The sequence below is a fragment of the Rutidosis leptorrhynchoides genome, chromosome 4, assembly GCF_046630445.1.
Source record: "Rutidosis leptorrhynchoides isolate AG116_Rl617_1_P2 chromosome 4, CSIRO_AGI_Rlap_v1, whole genome shotgun sequence".
NCBI classification, from domain to species: domain Eukaryota; kingdom Viridiplantae; phylum Streptophyta; class Magnoliopsida; order Asterales; family Asteraceae; genus Rutidosis; species Rutidosis leptorrhynchoides.
In genome coordinates this window covers 28,867,410-28,873,752 of record NC_092336.1, presented here as the reverse complement: position 1 = coordinate 28,873,752, position 6,343 = coordinate 28,867,410, and positions in this window count along the sequence as shown.

Below are 6,343 nucleotides of genomic sequence, written 5' to 3'. Positions count from 1 at the left end.
ATGGTTAGTTATGAGTTATTTAGGTTGTTTCGAATGTACTCACAAGATAAGTTATATATAGAAGGGCATTAAAAGTATGGAAGGCTACTTTGAAAAATAATACTTAATACTATTTAAAAATTTAAATTTAATATATGAAAAATGTCGATACAATAAAGTTGACATCTGATTTCTTGAAGTCTTCCAAAATCTAATATGATACTAAGTTATTTAAAAATTTAATTAATCCATATATCATTGGTAATTGCCCTTATATTGTATATCTTTCTCACTATTGTCATTTCACAAATTTCTAATAATCTGTTTTTATTTAAAAAAAAAATAATTAATGGTTAAATAACATATTTCTATGGATATTTAGTTGAAAAAAAATGATTAACTAATGTCAAAAAATCGCCGTAAAAATAAAAAAAATCTAGTGATTATGTTTTGTGACCTGGGCTGTGAGGGTTTGAATCTCATCGGCAACAATTTTTATTTTTTTCAGTTTCAGCATTTCTTTTTTTAAAAGTTTTAGTCTATACCCCCTAACCTTTTTATTTTCATTTTCAATCCTTCGTCTCTCTCATTTTAGTCCTCCCACTTTTTTAGTTTTTTAATTCTTACATCAACTTTTTACAAATTTTCTTTATAATTTCATTACGAAATTTTAATATAATTTTCCTCACATTTTACTATTAGTTAAACAAAATATTCAAATAATGTGGGTTTTAATTAGTTTAATTATTGAGGGTTAAATTATGTCTATTTGATATGTTGAAACGGCTTACTGTCTTTTTTCATATGCGTGGCTCATTACCGTTAAAATATTATAATTGGAAACATATAGCTACATAGAACAAAAAGCTCATCGCACGCAACGGAGAGCGTTGACCTCCTTCCTGCTATAATCGTAACTAAGTGCAGGGAATAATCGTAACTAAGTGCAGGGACAAGATTTTTTAAGTTATGAGCGAAATAAGAGTTCTACTAGTTACATATAAATTCTAGAAAATTTTCTTTATATTCTGAATTAGGTCACTCATTGAGGTCGTTAATAAAAATTTGGAAATACATATAACGACCCTCATTTTTCCATTCTATACTTTTCCTTATTAAATTGCCCAACAATATAATTAAACTTAATAATTAAACTTTATTCGATAATTGTTAAGTGTTAAGAATTATAAAATATACTAATTAACTTTGTACATTAATTGACAAGTTAATAAAAATAATGAGTTATTAATCTTTGTGAACAAATAAATAACTTTAAAACTTGTGTATTAAAAATAATTAAACTTGGATAATTAAGGAATTATTTAAGCTAAAATTAAAGTACAAGGACTTAAGTGAAAAAGTTAACCCTAATCCTCCTAAACCCTAGCCGATTTTTAGAGGGCAAAATTATCCTCTTACCCTCCTAATTTTCGGCTCCCATGACCAACCTTAACCCCTTTTTCAAGCCAACTTGTTCCCTAAGTAATTCCTAATTAAACCCTAATTCTAGAATAATCCTAACACTCCTATAAATAGAGGCCTAACCCAAACCTAATTCTTGTACCAAATCACAACAACAATTCTCTCCCAAAAATCTCTCTCCCTCCCTCCCTCTTGTTTTCGGCCAAAACCGAAACCCCAACACCATCATCAGCATCGAAATCTTCAAGGATTTCCAAGTGATCTTCAAGTGTTCTTCGCGTTCTTCGTGTTCTTCAAGAATCTTCAAGGAGTTCTTCAAGTTTTTCAAGGCTTTGATCTTCAATCTTCATCGTGTTCGTCACTTCTTTGTTAGTCATCTTGAATCTTCAAAGGTATAACATAAACCCTAAACTATTTACATAAACTTTGATTCGTTTAATTCATATTCATGTTATAACACATTCATAAACATACACACACCTAGATCTACACATTAAAGAAAAAAAATTTGTATGTATATGTATATCGACCAAGAGGAAAAAAAAGGGAAAAGGAAAGTTTGATCTTAAAACCTTAGGTTATTACATGAAAGATTTGTTTATAGTTAATTTAGGAAACAAAATAAATAAATAAATATATATATATATATATATATATATATATATATATATATATATATATATATATATATATATATATATATATTTATATATATAATAAAAATAATATTTTTATTTAATATATATATACACGAAAATATACATACATATATATATATATATATATATATATATATATATATATATATATATATATATATACTAAACCCTAATTACTTAAACCCTAAACCTAATTAATTATTAAACCTTAATTAATTAAACCTAAACCCTAGACATTTATGAAACCCTAGGACATTAATTACTAAACCCTAGTTATTAATTACTACTTTAATTAACTAACCCTAATTAATGAAACCCTAATACTACTTATACTATTAATTAACATGTATACACTATTACTATTACTAACACCTATAACCTATTACTTATATTGTAACATATAAAAACATTTTGGGATATGTATTAGAGATGTATAGATCTTCGAACTTTCTTGATGAATGGTTTCTACGAAACTCTAGGCGGAAGGGTTTGGATTTCCGATTTAAAGGATCATATAGCTCAAGCCCCTAGATCTGAAATGGCCATTCGAATGGAAAGGGGTGATTGAAAGCTTATCTAATACGGCAAGTATCCTAAAATGAAAAATACTCTTAAAGTAGAAACTTTCTATTTATAGAAACTTACTAATATAAGAAACCTACTAAAAGTGAAAACTTTCTAAAAATAGAAACTTACTAGGAAAGGAAACTTAGTAAAACGAACTATATTTACAACACTATCATACTTAAACATCTACTTAAACTTGGGCAAAAACACTTACTACTCTTAAATGTCAATAGGTTGACTTTTCTGCTCACTCATCCAACTTTCTATTCCGAGGAATATCTCTCTCTCTCTACTTACTAAGGTGAACTCATAGCCCCTCTCTTTATTGCTAGCAAACTTACTTACTTATTTAGGGTGAGACACATGCTGTTTTTACATTTTACAATTTAGACACAAGTACCAAACTGTTAAACTATGCTATACCCGGTTATGTCCGACTAAGTCCCTACAGTGATATTTTTAATTGCTCGTTGATTGCATGCTTAATTATTGGGGGTAGGCCTATCGGGAGAAACGTCCCCGATACATTTGACTAAGTCATTGTATTACTTAATAATGAAATTAAACCGACAAGTATAAACTACAACTTGTCTTTGGGGCAAACTTGAACGTTTAGTCTAAATATCACGCACTGGCATAACTTTTTGATCTGCGAGATCAACCTTACAAACTAAATCTTGTGGTCTAAAACAACGGTCAAACTTATTTGTTAAACCTATGATTTCACTCAACCTTTTTGGTTGACACGTTAGCATGTTTTGTCTCAGGTGCTGTTTGATTCAAACTTTCTTTCTTACTGCTTATGTGATGCTACTTGGACATAGGATCAAGAGATATCGCATTATTTACTTTTGCATTTGAACATTTACATTATTGTTACTTCCAACTTTGTAACGACATTTCATTTTCCGTTGCGTACTCTCAATAAAGTATAAATTTTCTCATTTAGTATTGTTCTCGTTAGGTTGGTATATTTTGATATTAAGTCACATTTCGCCCAGGCCCTAACTGGAGGTGTGATAGATTGGTATCAGAGCAAACCACGCTGTTATAGAGAACCAGGATTGCATCTTTATATGTGCCTTACTTGCTAGCTAGGGTGCCTTAGCAATCTAAGAAACTATAACCTTTCCTGCCTTAGACTTTAAAGCACTTAGGATTGCCCTATAATCTTAACACTTATGCTTTACTACACTTGACTAAAAGATTCTAATCAAAGTCTCTTTCCTAATGTTAGGATGTCAAGCTCAAGCATTAACAAGTCTAACAAAGCCACTCTCAACCCTACCACCGAAGTAGGTGTTGGACACTCTGCAACTTCGAGACCTGTTCGAAGTCCTTCCTACAGTCCTGCCTCACCATCACCAAACTATAGTCCAAATACTATTCGAGATTCACAAAGGTCTCCTCAATACTACCCAACTTCGAGAATCGAAGATAAAGGAAAATGTCATGAAAAAGTCGGTCCATCAAGGAAGAGAGCCCGAACTCCTTCTTATAATGATGCTACTAAGTATGAGATCTCGAACCTACGAAAGGATACCGAGAGAAACTTGGAGGGTTTGCTTCGCTACGTGGCGAGAGTGGAGGTCCGTATGGATGAGAAAGATCGCGAAATTAAGAAGTTGGTGGAGGAAAATGTTGAACTAAGAAAAGAATTGAGGCTGCTAAAGTATGAGGAAGAACGTAACACCCGTTGGGGGAAGAAATCCCTTGCTTGTCTCAAGGAGGATGTTGACTTCCGAACGAGAATGAAGAGAATTCGAGTCGACAAACAACTTGCTTTAAGAGAATACGACACCAATACCATCAACAGTCGTGTTACCAACCTTTACGACAACCTCGAGTACCTCTACGAAAAGCAAAAAGAAAAGAACGAGCGATATGAGAAGTTTATGAAAGAATCCCTCTACTCTCAAACCGAAAGGCTAAAGAAACTTGTGAAGGATAACATGGAGAAAGTGATGAAGCAGTTTGAGGATGAGAAGAAGAGATATGAAGACTACTTCAATCTTGACATTTCCTAGTTTATTTTCCTATTTTTCCATCTATGTAAAGGCTATGCCTTAAACTATTCCTATTCCCGAATCGTGTATTAAAAGGCTTATTTTAACGACTCGTTCCTTAATAATATAAAGTGTTTTATTTATATCATGTGATATCAATACTTTATCTTATTCATACTTGTAATTGCCCAACCCTATAACTTGTTAACTTATCCGACCTATGTAGCGACATTATGGTTCATCCAGCTGCACCTACTGTTAACAATATCGTATTGACTACCGAGCAATTCCAACAACTACTCACTGCCGCACAAGGCAACGCTCAAGCTAATAATGTTAATCCTCAACCGAAACCTTATTCCTACAAGGATTTTTCAAACTTTATTCCTAATGCATTTAAGGGAAATGAAGAAGCTGTCGAATTAGTTCGCTAGTTCGAGAAGATGGAATCCATTTTTCGCATTTGCAACTGTGGTGATAACGATCGAGTAAAGTATGTAACTAGCTCATTAGGTGGTAATGCTTTAACTTGGTGGTCTGCTCATGCGAAGTCCGTAGGAATTGATAATGCTAATGCAATTCCATGGGACGAACTCAAAAGCATGATGGTTAACAAATTCTGCCCAAGAAGTCAAGTTCAGAAACTTGAAGCTGAGTTCTGGGAACTCAAGGTGAAGGGTACTGATATTGAAAGCTACACCAATCGATATCTTGAACTCTCTACTCTATGTCCTGAGATGTTTCCTATCGAGGCTAGGAGAATTCAAAGGTATATCGAAGGTCTTCCCGAGGATGTTCAAGGGAATGTTATTGCTGCCGAGAAGGTTACTCTCAATGCTGTGATTCTCATGGCACAAAATCTGATGTTGGCCAAGAGAAGAAGAGCGGCGGCCATTAATCCTGTTGACACTAAGGGTAATGAAGGAAAAAGGAAGTTTGAGCCGTCTCAAGGTTCAACTCAGAATGACAGTAAGAAGCTTGCGGATAGTACGAGGATAAATTATAAGGGTACCTATCCTTTTTGTATTTGTTGTGAGAGACATCACCCGGGGCGGTGCACTGCTACATGTGCATTGTGTAAGAAAGTGGGACACGTTGCTAAGACGTGTAAGACTCCTCCAAAGGATAAGGTGATTGTTTCTGCTAAAGCTCCTCCAACTTGCTATACTTGTGGAGAAAAGGGGCACATTAGTCCAAATTGTCCTAAGAAGAAGGATAATCCTGCTACTGGAGCTAATACTACTGCTGCGAAGGGTCCTGCGTTTGTTATTACTGCTGTTGAAGCCCGAGATGAGGATGAGGTCATCACGGGTACGTATCTTGTCAATAATTGTTATGCAACTATTTTATTCGATACTGGTGCCGACCGAAGTTATGTGTCTAGTGATTTTTGTACCCTATTTACTGAAAAGCCTCAACCCTTGGAAACCAAAAGATTAGTAGAAGTAGCCAATGGAAAGATCATGCAAGTCGATAAAATCTATAAAAACTGCAACCTAATCCTAGCCAATAAAGAATTTAAGATAGACCTTTTACCGGTCGAGCTCGGAAGTTTTGACGTCGTAGTTGGAATGGATTGGTTATGTCCATTACATGCTGCCATCCTGTGTTATGATAAAACTGTTCATGTTCCATTGGGAAATGGAGAGACTCTCATCATCCAAGGTGAAAAGAGTGGTTCCAATCTCAACATCATCTCCTGTATTAAAA